This window comes from Panthera tigris, chromosome A1 (genome assembly GCF_018350195.1).
Source record: "Panthera tigris isolate Pti1 chromosome A1, P.tigris_Pti1_mat1.1, whole genome shotgun sequence".
NCBI lineage: Eukaryota > Metazoa > Chordata > Mammalia > Carnivora > Felidae > Panthera > Panthera tigris.
Window position 1 is genome coordinate 205,576,148 of NC_056660.1, and position 17,284 is coordinate 205,593,431.

General features: G+C 39.6%; 1 pseudogene; it reads left to right on the forward strand.

The window, feature by feature from the left end:
* The first annotated feature begins 413 nt into the window (after positions 1-413).
* Positions 414-17,138, forward strand: LOC102968634 (annotated as a pseudogene).
* The last annotated feature ends 146 nt before the right edge of the window (positions 17,139-17,284 follow it).

Here is a 17,284-nt window from a genome sequence, read left to right on the forward strand (position 1 = left end):
TATCCATTAAGATAATTAGAGAGCAAGGAGACTCAAGTATTCTATATCAAGTCAGAGGTAAGAACTGTTTAGCTAGTACTATGAAAATTATATTAAATTATTGGGTACGGGGCGCCTGGGTAGCTCAGTCAGTCACACATTCGACTTCAGCTCAGATCATGATCTCGCAGTTTGTGAGTTCAAGCCCTGCGTCAGGCTCTGTGTTGATAGCTCAGAGCCTGGAGCCTGCTTTGGATTCTGTGTCTTCCTTTCTTCTCCCCTCCCCCACTCATGTTATCTCTCTCTCTCTCTCTCTCTCTCTCTCTCTCTCTCCCCTCCCTCCCCCTCAAAAATAAACATTAAACATTTTTTTAATATTAATTATTGGCTAGAATGACAAAAATGTGTTCTAGTTGAGCTTTAGAGCCCAAGACATGGGCTTTTCTGCTGTTGGACTGGAGGACAGAGGCAAGGAGGCAGACTTGGACTTTAAGACTGGGAGGCCTTTGCTGAAGCGGAGGAGACAGGGGAAGCAACGAAATTCAATTAGTGGCTGGTAGGAGCAGATGACATCTGCAGCTGGAGGAGATCATCTAGCAGCTGTGGCTGGATCATCATGGTGACTGTAACCCAGACAAGAAAAACAGACCGTGGGAGGCAACCTGCCTGCAACTGCCTTATGCCAGTATTAAAACAATGTTAGGGCTTACTGATTTTTTTTAATGAAGGAGAAAAAGTAGATGGATTTTTTTAGATGGATATGAATATGACGTCCATTCATAAAAATCTTTCCTTCCTAGACTTTCCAGGTAGTTTCCTTTTTAATTTTGCTTTGAAAGATAATACAGTGATAAGAATCCTTGTTTGCTCATTTCTTAATGGACACATTCCATTTTTTTCCTGAAGATAAAAACCTAGAATATAAATTTCTGTGGTGAAGGGTGTATATATAATTAAGGTTTTGGTAGGTAAACAAATTATCTTTTCAAAAGCTGTTGCACTTTTTAAAATGTTCATCTATTTGTGAGAGAGAGAGAGAGAGAGAGAGCATGTGCACAAGTGGGGGAGGGGCAGAGAGATGAGGACAGATTCTGAAGCAGTCTGTGTGCCCACAGCAGTGACCCTGATGGGGGGCTTGAAGTCACAAACCATGAGATTATGACCTGAGCCGAAGTCAGATGCTCAACCGACTTAGCTGCTTAGGTACCCCAAAAGCCCTTGCATTCTTATGTGGATTTCTTACCATTTGTTGGGGAATCACAGAAATTAAGGATACATTGTTGCTTCACAGACTCCCGAAGTTAGATAAACTCTCAGGGGCCGGATGGATCATTTTTATTGTATTAGATTTTCTGAGTAATCTCCTTGCCAAAGCCATAACCTCTTCCGAGGTCAGTTCCAGCCTTCTCTTCTGTCCTGTCTGCCTTGTTAATACCCAGGGCCCCTAGCTAGATGAACCACTGAGCCAAACTTGGACACATTTTTTTCTCTTAAGAATTTTAGCCAAAAGGCATAAAGTCTAGGAACTTAGAGAATGTAGCTAAATGTAATAGATCCTGGATCTCTATGGTCATACAGAGTTAAGGAGAAGAGTGGACATATAGCAAACTACATGTTTTGAAAAAAGGTGAAGTAGAAAACTTTTTCTATAGAGGGGATGTAGGGAAAGAAATGGGTGCTGAACATCAGAGACCACGTAGCCTGAGCGAGTCAAAGGTGCAGTCCCTGTGAATCAGTATATTCTCTGGTTCCTTCCATAAGGACCCTCCTTTGCTTTCTGAAGTTTGACCTATTTCGATCCCCATTCAAGACACCTGACTCCGGTTAAATGCATAGCATTTACTTCAGAAACATCAGGCTCCAAACATAAACAGAGAACTGTATTTTCTGAAATACAAATTAGAACATGCCTGGCAAAATGATTTTTCAGAATGGTACATTTACATAAAAACTTCTCAGACCAGACCTTGTGGAATTTCATTTACCTAACTTCACCTTGATTTATCTAGTACAATAGTCCTCAAACTTTAGCACACATCACAATTACTTGGGAGGCTTGTTATAACTCAGATTGTGGGACCCCATCCTAAGTTTCTGATTCAGCAGTCCTGGGGTAGGTCCCAAGAATTTATTTCTGACAAGTTCTCAGGTAATGATGCTTCTAGTCTTGGGGCCACATGTTGAGAACCATTGAGCAAGTAAGAATGTGGGAAAGTCCCTCAGAGAAGAAAATGATACTATTTCTCATGTTCTTACTAGTCACCCTTAGGAGGATCTTCTTAGCATTAACTCTTCCCCTTATCCTCTCCTCCCCTCTACTTCCCTACATCTCCCAACCTCCACCCTTGGAAACCCTTTGTCTCAGCTGCTGTATTCTACCATGGGTGGCAGTTATCACAGTGCTTGGCAACTGTTGTATGCCCAATTAACTGCCACATCCTGAGGGCAGGGACCAGTGTCTTTCACTGTGTGTCTTCACTCACTAGCACCATATCTCAACATGACAGGCATGAAATACAAAAGTATTGACTGAATGATAGAATGAATGAGAATTCCTTTCTTTTTGTACTGACTCTTTAGGTCCTTGACAAAGTCCATCTCTGGTGGACTTGATCCCTCCATTTCTCTCTGGTAAAACAGTCTGTTGCTTATCTATTTCTTCACCAGTATTCTTAGGATGTAAGTGGCTTGTCAGGGTGGAATAAAGTAGGGTAAAGGAGAGAGCATGTGTGTATATGCACATGCATGTGAGTTCTGTTTTCCTTTTTTTTATTTTAAAGTAAGCTCTAGGCCCAACATGGGCTTGAACTCATGGCCCTGAGGTCAAGGGTCACATGCTCCACTGAGGCAGCCAGACATCTGTTTTCTTTTTATTTCCTTCTTGTTCATGTAGATACAACAGCTGTGTGAGTTGGTGGAGTTGGGCATTTCCACCAGACCATGTACCCCCTTGAAGAATGTCCCATTCATAGATCAGAAAGTTTTATTTTTACCTCTTGTGGCTTACAACTCTTGGCTTTGCTTGAGTAGCGATGCATAACCCACAAAACTGGATTGTAATTCGTTCATATAATTTCTTGTGAGTGAAGACATTTTGAGATAGCACAAAAAAGTATTAGACTAAGAATCAGCAATTCTGGATTCTAGTCTTAACCTTTAATTAGTTACATGCCCTTAGCCGAGTCTCCTAATTTGATTTTTCAATGAAGGCCTTAATAAAAATAATCTAAATATTCTTTCCAAATCTTAACACTCTCAGCATCTGTGAGTTGAGAGGAATGTGTTCTCAAAAGTGTGACATGCTTTAGGCATATATTTATTTTGCATATTCAGGTGTGGCCCATATGTCCTTTTAGATGGTAAAGAGATCATTTGGTGAAATAAAGACATTCCAAAAGGCTATACATCAAGTTGTGTTGCAGGCAGTCCTGTGTCTTTGGCTATTCTAGGAGTAAATGAAAAAGAGGATAAAGAGGAACCAGTTAGAAGAGATACTTTGCATTTATTCCCATGAAGAAGGAAGCTTGAGTTCTTGCCCAGGTCTGAGTATTTAATTTTTCAGTAAGCAAGAACCAGATCCATCAACACATCCTCTTCTTTGAATATTTATGGTTTGCTCTATATCTTGTCCCTGTGGAATTTCCTGAGCAAAGAGATTGTATGTTTGACTCTTGAAGAAGATAATGTGATCTCAGAAATATGCTATTTGGCATCCAAATAAAGTCCAGATTTAAAGTATCAGCTTGGTCACTTGCTAACTTCTTCCAAATGTCCAGCTGTTATCATTACAATATATCATGTCTTAGTCTTGGGAAGTATAGTTTACAGCCATGTCACAATGGCAGAATAGTTGGTAAGAATGTTTTTTCTGAGTATTTGACTTGTTAAAGAAAAATAATTTGGGGGAAGTGATGGTGAGGGTGGAGATACATATTTTCATGGTGATGAAGCCACAGCAAATTTCCAGAGGAAGACAAGCTGTCACTTTCTTGACCTTTTGAGATTCCCCATGAAGTTTAATTCTCCATCATTTTTCTACTTCATAGGAATTAGATCTGATTTAAAAAACTGGGCTGGTATATTGTAAGTACTTCCTTTTATGGGAACTGTGTTGAAGGTGATCCTTAAACTACTTGGTGCAACTGAGATATTAACTTACCTTCATTCCCAATGTTCTAATTGTCTTTTCTTAAAAAAAAAAAAAAAAAAAGGACAAAAACAAAAAAACCCTAAGTCGACTAGATTGAATTTTGGCTGAGTTGTGCCTCCTTTGAATAACATTTCCATTTGGTCTTACTGGGATACTCAGAAAACCTTAAAATCTTTAAAAGGTCATGTTCCCTTTGTAGATGTAGAAAAGTGCTTTTGACTTCCTGGGTCCCTTTAAAAAAACTTTACCAAAATAAGATATACACATATCAGGAAAGTACACATAGCATCAGTATAAAAACACAACTGTGTAACCAGCACTTAGATCAAGAAACAAAACACTGGGGCACCTGGGTGGCTCAGTGGGTAAAGCATCTAACTCTTGATTTCAGGTTAGTTCATGACCTCAGAGCCATGAGATTGAGTTCTACAGTCGTGAGATTGAGCCCTGCACTGGGCTGTGCACTGAGTGTGGAGCCTGTTTAAGATTCTCTCTCACTCTCCCTCTGCCCGTTTCCCCTGTTTGTTTGCTCTCTCTCTCTCTCAAGTAAAAGCAACAACAACATTGTCAGCATCGCATAAGCCCCCTTGTGCTCTGTTCAGGCTCCTATCTGCTCTCCCCACCAACGATAACCGTGATGTTGACTTCAACAGCATAGACTTCTTTTGCCTGTTTTTATACTTTGATCTTGTTTTGGTCATACCAAAGACATTATTTGCCTATCCAAAAGTAGTCTTTTGGATAGGACTTATTTCATTCAATATTACGTTAGTGAGAATCATTGGGTTATATGTACGTGCCAGTCGTTCTCATTTATGAATAATGTGTAAAAATGCAGTATTTATTTATCAGTTTTACTGTTGATGGAATTTGGGCATTTCTGTTTCTGGCCTTTATGAATAGTTTGGCTAAGAACATGACAGGACATGTCTTTGTTGAACAGATATGTATGTGTTTGAGTCGGATATATTCCTAGGCATGGAAATGCTAGGTTATAAGACATGCATAAGTTCAGCTTCACTAGATACTGCCAGCTTTCAAAAGTCATACTAATTTACTGTCTCATCCTTGGGTTCTTTTGACTCGTGTTTGTGGGAGATGCAGGAGAGAAGCATCAAAGGAAAAGCTTCAAAAGGGAAGGGCTGGAGAGGGTGCAAGGCCTTAGGACATGTTTACACAGCTGAAAGCGGCTGCAGCTGGTACGGAACACCTTAGAGCCATTAACGTTCCTCCTTCACACCTGGCCCTTCCTAGTGTTCTAGAAATCAATTAATTTGAAATTCAGCCTTGAAATGCTAAACCATTAGAGTGATTAACACACTTGCTTAGCTGACTTTATGTAGATAGTCTTTAGCAATTATCCTAATAAAAAGAAGCTTCATTCTGGAGTCGGGCCCTCGTTTGGACTTGAGTATGAGGACCTTCACTTAACTGCACTTTGTCTGCAGACTCATCTTTTGCGACTCCAGCCATACTCCCTGCAACAGATGTTCCCGAAGGTGTAAAGGAAAAAGGGTAGTTGAACAAGTGGCTCTGATATTAAAGCTGAATTGTGGTAAGCTTTCATCGCTAAGGTTCTGATCTTTCCCTAACTCTTACTTAATGAAATCATAAAGGCCTATGGCTCTTTTGTTCCACTAAAGGTACAAATAATGCTTTGAGCTTCCATTATGAGATAGGAGATGGTTTAAAATAATTTTTTAAATTGTCTATACTAAAGAAAAATGTAAATATATGAGTCTTTAAAGATTACTCCTCCCTGACTAGTATCAAAAAATGGCGAATGGAACCCATTAAAAAAAATTTTTTTTGTGGTGGTTATTCAATTTGCTTCCAGCTTCCACTAAACTAAGAAAGACACATTGAAATGTGGAAATGTTGGAACCATCCTTTTTAAAGAAAAAAAAATGCTTTTCAGCAAGGGAAACAACATAACAACTATGAAAATATATGGACATGTCCAAAAATATTTCTAAAGGAACTAGAATGAATTTGTTATTTAAATTTTTTTAAATGTTTGTTTTTGAGAGAGACAGAGCATGAGTGGGGAGGGACAGAGAGAAAGGAAGACACAGAATCTGAAGCAGGCTCTAGGCTCTGAGCTGTCAGCACAGAGCCTGAAGTGGGACTCAAACCCTCTAACTGCAAGATCATGACCTGAGCTGAAGTTGGACACTTAACTGACTGAGCCACCCAGGCGCCTGTAAAAAATATTTCTAAAGGAACTAGAATGAATTTGAATACTACCGACAATAAGGACATTTACTGTAAAAAGAAAAAGACACCCACTAAGTTTTCTTTGGACAGCTTTCTTAGAGAGACTGGAGCACTCCAAATTACTCAACTGAATATTTCTAAATTCTTAGATAAACATTATTATTATGAATTAAGCAATTATAAACAATGTATAAATTAAAGCATTTCAGTGTTTGTTATAGTCTGCATATTAATTTTAGACAAATATTATGGACTAGAGTGCTCATATGTGCTATATTTGCATCAGTCCCTGAGGTGATCTACAATTACAGTATTTGATCATATTTCGTATTTGACCTGAAGGATGATTTTATTATATCCAGAAGTCCTTAGGATATGTATTTTTAGTTTTATTTTCTCACCTATTACTATCGGCACGTAATTTATTTCATATAAGTTTCTTGGTTCAGAATGAAGTATGTAATTAAACATGGGTTCTTTGCAAAAATAAATCATATAGATTCCAGGAATGTATTATATTATGAATGACAATACCCCATCGAGTGTGTATTGTGTGATATGACTCTGTGTACATACACACACACACACACACACACACACACACACACACACGCATATCAATCCTTGTGGTGTGAAGTAAGGAAAGTTTATTTTTGTAAAAGCAATGCACTATAATATAGCTCAAAGGACCCCTGGGAACTCTGCTCAGATGTTTGGATTTTGTGCAACAAATAATGGTGAGTCAATTAAAGTTTTTCATCGAGGAATGAGATCAGAGGTGTTTTAAGAAGAATGATTCTGGGAGGAGTTGGAGGCAGGAAGAAAATTTAGAAGCCCAAACTGGCTCACATGAGAGAACTCTTGAAAGTCATAATCATCTTTGTAAAACATTATGAACAATTGTTCTATTAAGCTTAAGAATATCATTTCATGCTATAAATACCATCTCAAACCAAATTCTAGTATAGATGAGCTACAGATATGTCAACCTTTTAAGGAAAAGATTTAGAACAAACACATTCCACTGAGAAAAATGAATCCGTGAATTCTCCCCACTCCTGAAAGTCGTAAAACAAAGCCACCCAGATTGGATTTAAAAAGCTGTCTCTGTCCGTCTCTTGGAGCCTCAGTGTTCTACAGGAGTAAACCCTGAGAATGGTCCATTCTACTGTGTCTCTTGGCAACGAGGGCTTAAATGGAAAGGAGGCAACAAGAGCAAGAAAATAAGGGCTATTGTGAAGGAGCTGAGGAGTGGTTGGTGGTAAAGGATGGCAGGAGAGGAGCACTAAAATGTTAATAGCTGTCATGTGGAAATCCTTCTCAACAAAACCAAAGCTTCCATTCTGATTTCAGATTGGTGCTAGATGTTTCTCGTTTGATAATCTTCCTTTTAACATTCTTTTTTTTTAGGGGTGCCTGGGTGGTTCAGTTGGTTGGGCATCGGACTCTTGACTTTGGCTCAGGTCATGATCTCACAGTTCATGAGTTCGAGCCCTACATCAGGGTCTGTGCTGACAGTGCAGAGCCTGCTTGGGATTCTCCTTCTTCCTTTCTCTGCCCCTCCCCTGCTTATGCTCTCTCTGTCTCTCTCAAAATAAAGAAATAAAACTTAAAAAAAATAAAATTTTTTATTTTTTTAAAGCAACTAAGTGTTTAGAGACAGAAACAGAGAAAGTACTCTTAGAAATGATGTTTGTCTTATCTCTCAGTGTTCATGCTAGATTGCTAGTGTTCAGAATCATGGAAGCATATGAATTAGGCTTTTGGAAAAACCAACCTCCTCGCTTAAGACAAAATGTTCTGTAAAGTGTACACTCCACACTCCTGCATGACATTAATAAATAGGTCCTTAATTATGCTTATGTGCCTCTATTCTTGCGAGGCAACCAACTATATACAGCAGAGCTGGAAAATCCCAGGTGGCTTATGGTTAATGACAAAGGAGCATCAGCAGCACTGACTAATGAGGTATTGAAAGAATGATATAGCCTAATTTTTGTTAAGCCACTGCACAGATAAATGACTTGCTTGATAGTTATGCGTTGACCTTAATAATAATTGTGCACAAAACAAATAAAAAAAAAAACCCAACAGAAAGTTTTTGGCACAACCTTGGCCAGCATTTTTGAGCACAAAGCCAGCTTAAGAAAAGGGTGGAGTAAACGATCTTGTAGTGTCTGCAAAGTAGAAGAAAGTAGTACATAAGCTTTGACACAGCACAGAAGTTGTAATTTTGTGCACAAGGTATACATTGGAAGAGGACAGAGGCAGTGTGTTTTGATGAGTGAGGAATCAGAGAGACTTTGGTCTGAGTCCTACCAAAGATTGACTCACCTGAGGCAAACCCTTGGTTTTGCTTTCCTCCAAAGTTAACCATGTCAACCATTTCATGGTTTGGAAGTTTTGGGTTTTTTTGAACTTTTTTTAATGTTTTTTTTTTAAGTTATTTTTGAGAGAGAGAGACAGAGCACGAGTGGGAGAGGGGCAGAGAGAGAGGGAGACACAGAATCTGAAGTAGGCTCCAAACTCAGCTTTCAGCACAGAGCCTGACATGCGGCTCGAACTCACGAACCTCTAGATCATGACTTGAGCCGAAGTCAAATGCTTAACTGACTGAGCCACCGGGTGCCCTGGTTTGGAAGTTATTGTAAGACAGCTTTTAAATATAGCTATTAAAGCTTATCTCCCGACTTTTAAGGGGTTTGTATCTTAAATTCCTTTACCTGATAACGTAAACTTCTGTGGGCATGAGTAGGAGGCAAAAATGCATTGAAAACAAGAATGTTAAATATAACTGAAATATTATTGCTGGAAATGTTAAGTCATCTCTTGAAACATTGAGCATACCAAGAATTGGTTTTGGTCCACCTCAAAAAGCAGGAGGTTATAACCTTCAAAGGAAACTCTCCTAGGAGAGGTTAGGATAGAAAGGGCCAAGCTATGTGCATAATTATCAATGGGGGCCAGTTTGTTTTATTGAAAGTCTTGCTCTGCAACTCTGAACTCGGTTCCCACACAGCCTAAAACTGCATAAATGATGGTGAAGGTAAAGGAAATAAATATACTCCTCCTTACTTGAGAAAAGTGAATTTAAAATCATACATATGGGGTACAATGGAAGAGTCAGGATGTGTCTCATAGTACGTAACTCTAAGGAAACCATATCTAGAGTTAACGTTTTTAGCTTGACCCACAAAGACTTCATGAAAGGGATTGAGGAAGAATAACTTTTGATATTTGTAAGACATAGAGATGAGATTTGAGGCAAGCTCAAGGGGCTTTTAATTTACTTATATGTGTGTCATATATATAACCACATATGTATATGTTTGTATATATAAAATATAACACATGCAAAGTTTTATACATAGGTAGGCATGTGTATATGTTTATATATGTGTGCATGTTTATATGGTATAATAAATACATCACAATGACAGTAATCATATTTGAAAGCAAAATGAGAAAACTGACAGAAATCTTGGGAGTGATTTTGAGGAACCAGTGACATTTTAAATATATTCATATAGACCTTTAAGTTTTCCTTGAAAACCAGAGTAATCTAAGCAAGACTTCAAGATATTTCCCTGTGTGAAATAAAGACAAGCAGTGGTGTCTTAGAAAAGACTTAGTGCACTCTTAACCTCACATTAAACTTGTATTTTAGGATAATTTTTTGAAAGAATACATCAAAGCATGTGAAACTGGTGCCTAATTATATTGTCATTAGTATACAGTAGATAGTGTTATCATTCTGCATAAAGCACTATGAAATGAGTACGTTAAGAATATTTAATTATGTGGGTGTGCGAAATAATAAAGGAAAATTGCTAGTTAATTGCTTTTCTTAGAAATGCTGTTAGGGGTGGTAGTTGCCCAGCAACATGATTCATCCTAAAGAAATATGCTGTTGGGCTGCTTTCTGCAGAATTATTCTGGGGAAACTAGGAGGGAGAACTAGGACTTGTTGGTACAGATTTCATTCTTTATTCTCTGTAATGTGCCACTGCCTCTGGGAAGCCTTCCCTGACTTCAGCTGAAAGAACTTTCTATGAGCCCTGAATACTTTGCCTGTACCTCTATCTAGTATGCTTCTCAGCACGTGGTATTTTAATTATTATTCCATGTGTTTGTTTCTCCTTCCAAACTGGGAAATTATTAGACACATGACTGTGTATTATTCTTCCCAAGCCCTAGCTCAGGGTCTGGCACAGAATAGGTGCTTGATGCAGGTTGTAGGGTTGAAAAGTCTCTTCTCATAGAATCAAAGGCAGTGGCTGGGGAAAGTGGGTGTGAGCCAAAGGTTCTCCCATTTTGTCCTTTCGGGAGCATCTGAAACAGTCTCATTACCTTTAAAAAGAATCTCCTGAAGAAATTCAGTCTGTTGACAAACTTCTTTGCTTCCGTCTTTTTCTTTTTCTTTTTTTTCTTTTCGATATATGAAGTTTATTGTCAAATTGGTTTCCATACAACACCCAGTGCTCATCCCAAAAGGTGCCCTCCTCAATACCCATCACCCACTTTTCCCTCCCTCCCACCCCCCATCAACCCTCAGTTTGTTCTCAGTTTTTAAGAGTCTCTTATGCTTTGGCTCTCTTCCACTCTAACCCCCCCCCCCCCTTTTTTTTCCTTCCCCTCCCCCATGGGTTTCTGTTAAGTTTCTCAGGATCCACCTACCCTATGACCCAGCAATAGCACTGCTAGGAATTTACCCAAGGGATACAGGAGTACTGATGCATAGGGCCACCTGTACCCCAATGTTTATAGCAGCACTCTCAACAATAGCCAAATTATGGAAAGAGCCTAAATGTCCATCAACTGATGAATGGATGAAGAAATTGTGGTTTATATACACAATGGAGTACTACGTGGCTTCCTTCTTTTTCTAAGTGAAGAAAAGAGAGAGAGGGAGGGAGGGAGGGTGGGGGGAAGAAATGCATTTTCTCCTCTTTACATTTCATCTCATCAGAAAAACATCACTTGGAGGGTATGACTATTTAGAACAATAGAACCATCTATAATTCAGGATCAGTTGTCTTTTGTGGATGATTTACATTGTCTTCAATACTCTAAACATGTCTTTTGATCTTCCCCATTTACTCTAATGTGTTATAGAGTTGGGTGTGTGTGACAGGAGGAAAGGAAAGTGTAAGTGTTCTACAAAGTAGATGAACCTATTGCCTTCCTAATATAAAGTCCTAGGATCCTAAGAAAAAGTATATAATAACTTTCTCTCTATTTTTCTTGTATGCATTGCAGACTTGGGCACCCATCTATTCTCAAGGGTGCATATCTAATTGGGACATGCCTCATAAAAAAATCTAATTTGGAGTCAACAGGGAAGAGGTAGCCCCACATAATATTTAAGAATGTGAATGTACACATAATGTCTAAGAATGAGAATGAGAGGGGCGTCTGGGTGGCTCAGTTGGTTAAGCGTCTGACTTCGGCTCGGGTCATGATCTCATAGTTTGTGAGTTCGAGTCCCGCGTTGGGCTCTGTGCTGACGGCTCAGAGCCTGGAGTCTGCTTCAGATTCAGTGTTTTCTTGTCTCTCTGCCCCTCCCCCAGTCGTGCTCTGTCTGTCTCCTTCTCAAAAATAAATAAACATTTAAAACATTTTTGGAATGAGAAAATGAATTTTATTAAGGAATTCATGCCTTTTATCAGGAAAAAAGCAGAAAGTTGAAAAAAAAAGTCAAAAAAGTAGAACCATAGGTGGTTTATCATTAAAAATAGAGGAAAATAAAAGTTTGATTCTGAAAGTATCTGTTAAGAATCAGTTGCAGATAATAAGAAGTGAAATAGTTGCTTAGAAAACACGTATCAGCTTTGAGAGGAGGAGGAAAGTGATATGTAAATTACCAACCAGAGCCATAAACCAGCCACAGTGTTCAGCTATGGTGGCACTAGAAGTGGGTAATTATATTGGAAATTATCTTCCCTCCCTACCTGCCTGTCTCTTGCAGACTAAAATGAACACTTGGGGTAACACGTAAGGAGGAAAGTAGGAAAATGAGAGCATATTGCTGACACACACATACATGTACACATGACGAGGCTTTAACGGTAGAGAGGTAATTGTCGATGGATTGCTTTGGAGCTCACCTCTGTTAGTGTTGATCTGGATCCCAGCCTTCCTTCTCTCTCTCTTTTTTTTAAGTAATCTCTACACCCAGTGTGGGGCTCAAACCTACAACCCCTAGATCAAAAGTCACACATTCTACCGACTGAGCCAGCCAGGCACTCCCCTGGCCTTCCCTCTCTAAATCAGTGCCTGGCTCCTTAGCCCAGATGTGTGTGTGTGTGTGTGTGTGTGTGTGTGTGTGTGTGTGTGGTTGCATGTTAACAGAGACAAAAATTGAGATAAAGACAAAGTTAGAAAGTAACAGTGACATAGAAGATGGGAAGAGATATTTGTTCATTTTTTCCTACCATGTATCGATTATATCCTGGTTGATATTATATTAAAAGGACAAGAAAATGAAATGCCAAATGGTTTAATGTATAAATTCCTAAGCATTTTTTTAAATTTCAGAGATTTATTTTGAAAAGCAGGCTTAATGTCAAAAATTTTCTAACCACATTTGGCTTTAGACTTGCATTGGGATTTCATGTCATTTTCACTTTTCAGTTTCTTGAAATATATGAAATGTCTATAATTTGTAGCTAACAGCTCCTATGGAATCCTGTGATAGTCTGGATTAAAACCACTACATTGGAAAAAATAAATTGGCACAACAGTGTGTCAAACGAAGATCCTTTTTTTTTAATTTTTAATGTTTTATTTAATTTTGAGTGGGGGAGGGGCAGAGAGAGACAACACACACAGAATTTGAAGCAGCCTCCAGGCTCTGAGCTGTCAGCACAGAGACTGACATGGGCTCAAACCCACGAGCCGTGAGGTCATGATCTGAGCTGAAGTCAGACACTTAACCACTGAGCCACCCAGACACCCCTCCCATGTATTTGTTTTATTTAGTGACCCATATATTTAAGATGTTTCTAAAAAGAACGTAACTTGATATATCAGTATGATAATAAATGAGCATCCTTTGTTTAATTTGCCTTGTTTCCATTCCATCCCTGTAGCACAGACTTTATTTTTTATAATTTTATAGATAAGGAAACCAAGACCCATAAAGTTTAAGCAGCTTTCCTAAAGGCTCACTGCTGGCCACCTCAGTGAATGAGCTGTCTCCTTCCACTACAAGGCACTGCTGAGTATCAGTCCTAAGTCATTTGAAGCTTGGAGTCATGCAGTCCAGGACTTTTGCTAATTCAGCTGATGATGGGAATGGCAATCATGAACAGATACTATTGTTTCCACTTAAGCTGATTATGGCTTTAATTTCATATTTTGTTTTTTTCCCTCTTTAGTACATTCTGATTGCAAATCTGGAAAGTTCTTTCTTAATAAGCTAAATTGCCAGGCTTATGCTCTAAAGTAGTTTTTTAAAGTTTATTTATTTATTTTTGAGAGAGAGAAAGAAAGAGCACACAAGAGAGGATCAGAGAGAGAGGGAGAGAGAGAATCCCAAGCAGGCTCCAAGCTGTCAGCCCAGAGCTTGATGCAGGGCTCAAACTCATGAACCGTGAGATCATGACCTGAGCCAAAACCAAGAGTTGGATGCTAAACAGAGTGAGCCATGCAGGTGTCCCTAAAGCAGTTTTTGAATTATTTTGCAGTACATGTATAATTAGTAGGGGTCATCGTTTAACCCACAAATTTGACCCCTTACTTCCTATTTTACAAGAGACGTAATGTCACAAAGATGATTTATGGTGATGAGGGTAGTCATTGTTCCTAAGCTCCTTCATCTTGGAGTTGAAGCAGTGTTCTGACCCTTACTTCAAAGCTCCTATAGTTTTCCCAGCAGGGTTAGTAGAAGAAAATGTTATCTGGGTTTCTTGGCAAAACTTTTAGACCTAAGGTTTCATAGTTTTTTTTTAGTTTCCATCTGCAGACATGAAGATGCTCTCCACTCCTTGTCTCTTTGTTTCCCCTCTCGTCCTTGCCGGATCCCAGCTGGGGATAGTAGACAGTGGCACTTGTTTCTTACTATTGACATTAGAGGCGGTGTCTGTCCATTCAGGAGAGGACCTGTGGACTTAGAGATAATTCAGTGGGGGATGATCCAGTGCCAAAGCCAATAAGCATATTTTCTCTTCAGCTTTGACTCTAGTGTGCAAGACTCAGAATATCACCATTTACTTACCTGGTAGGATCTCCATTACGTGCTTGGCTTCAGAGGTGTCACACATGGGACGGACTCTATTGCTTGCTTACTTCTATGCCAGTGTACCCAGCTCCAGGTACAAATCACGTTTGGTGTAAAAGCACTTATGATAGTCTTGTTGCTCCTTGCCAGTGACTTGTTTGGATGAGCATATGAACCTGTTCTGGGAAATAATCTTTAGGTAATACACTAGGAAAATCCTATTGTTGTTGAAAACAGGGTGCTGTGATACTTATCTTAGACCTTGAGGAAAAATATTAAATACATACTAAGGATGGTGGAGCAGAAAATTTGAAGGAGCCTGCATCCTGATGACATCATTGAGCCACTGATTCAATGTTGGGATGGCTTTTCTCTGGTCTTTTTGTTAAGTAATGTCCCTGTGGCTTAAGCCCACCAGTCGGGTTTTCTGTTACTTGCAGCTAAAACTACTCCTAAGTGATAGAATATCCTAAAAGGGAATTGTATATTACATTTTGCTTTTCATAACTTAATTTCACGCTACAGAAGTTCTTACACTATAATTAAAAGTACAGTTTAGTTCTCGCCCGCGCCCCCCCCCCTGCCCCCTGCCCCCTTGCTGAGCCAGCCAGCCTGGCCTCTCCCCTGAGGCCAAACTTCTGCACTGTCCCCACTGCACGAGGGAGAGCGCTCAGTGAGACCTGGCTTTCTCCAGGTTCCCGCGGGATGCTTCCAGATGCCAGAAGTGGGTGGAGAATTGCAGGAGAGCAGACTTAGAAGATAAAACACCCGATTCACTAAATAGACATTACTGATTACGTGCCAAACACTTTGAGACCTCTATGATCTGTAGAACTGTGCATTTTGCAGAGGCATCGGCAAACTCAAGAATGATTGGGTTATTTTATTTGTCAAAATTAATTGAGGCAGATACTTGTGAAGTCATTGGGAGAGGCCTTACAGGACAGTTCTTTGAGATAATGCGATATCAACAATATTTGATCTTACCAGTCATTTGACCAGTCATTTGATAGTCATTTGTGTCTATCATAGTAGACAGAGAAAATGAATGAAAGAATTGAGTGAAGACTCAATTGGGTCCTGAGACTCTGATACAGAAAAAAATGGATGAAACTTCCGAACAGGAACAAAAACATAAAAAAATAAACAACAGCAATGCTCAGAACCCCAGTGCAGAAGAAGGGGGTAAAGACCAGGATGAAGACATTTTACCTTTAACCCTTGAAGAGAAAGAAAACAAAGAGTACTTCAAATCTTTATGTGAAATCTTGATTCTTGTAGGAAAACAAGACATACCTCTGGACAGACATGAAACTGATGAGCCCCCAGAGGGTCTCTTTACTTCTGGTAACTTTCAAGCACTGCTGGCATGCGGTGTAAATTCCGGAGAAGAGGTTCAAGAAAGCTCTTTGAGACAACAGCAGTTAACGCATTGTTCCGCTCGAAAACACAGCAGAGGCAGATGCTAGAGGTCTGTGAGAGCTGCGTTCGGGAGGAAACCCTCAGGGAAATGAGAGACTCCCACTTCTTTCCATCATCACTGATGATGTAGTGGACATAGCAGAGGAAGAACACTTGCCTGTGTTGGTGAGCTTGGTTGAGGAGTCTCATAACCTGAGAGAGGACTCTATGGCCTTCGTGCCTCAGGAAGCTGATCCAGAAAGTTTGGCTGTGAAATTTCACACCGCGGTAATTGAGAAGTGGGGACTGAACGTGGAATGTTGTCATGGCCAGGCTTAACGCTGTGTCCAATGGATTTTCTTCCAAAATGGAAGTTGTTGCTTCTGGACTTTAGAGAAATATCCCCAAGCTGTCTACACACTTTGCTCTGCCTGTCCCTTAAATACATGGTTGGCAAAATCCGTGCCTGTTGTGGGAGTATCTGTTGTATTAGGAACAATTGAGGAAGTCCTTTCTTCCTTCCATCGAACTCTACAACTGCTTTTAGAGCTTGACAGTCTCATTTCTGTCCTCTTTCAGAGCAGTGAGGAAAAAGGTAAAGAAATGAGGGAAATTTGCCATTCTTAGTGGACTGGCAGGCATAATGGTTTTGAAATTTTAAAAGACCTCCTATAAGCACTTGTTTTATGGTATAGTTTAGACGGTATAGTGATACAAACATTAGATGGAATAACTGTTTAGCTGGTTGAGAATTTGTACTCTGTAGCACAGTAACAGATTTTGATTTCATTGTTACCATTGTTGTTCTTAAAAATGTTCTATCTTTTACAAGAGCCTTTGGGAAAAATCTCGAGGGCAAACCTCCAATGTCTTCTTTGCTGCCGGTAGCTTGGTTGCAGTGCTGTATTCACTAAATGAAGTGATGGAAAATATTGAAGTTGATCATGAATTTTGGTCTGCCGAAGCCACAAATTTGGCAACTAAACTTGATATTCAGCTGAAACTCCCTGGGAAGTTCCGCAGAGCCCAGCAAGGTAATGTGGAATCGCAGCTAACCTCTGAGAGAGTTACTATAAAGTAACTCTACCTTACTATAAGAAACTCTAAATGTCCCAACAGTGGAACGCATTATTCAGGAACTGAAAGGTGCATTCTCAGAACAGCACTTCAGAGCTCTTAAATGCTTATCTCTGGTACCCTCTGTCATGGGACAGCTCAAATTTAATACATCGGAGGGGCACCATGCTGGCATATACAGGAGTGACTTACCCAACCCCGACACACTGTCAGCTGAGCTGCTTTGTTGGAGAATCAGG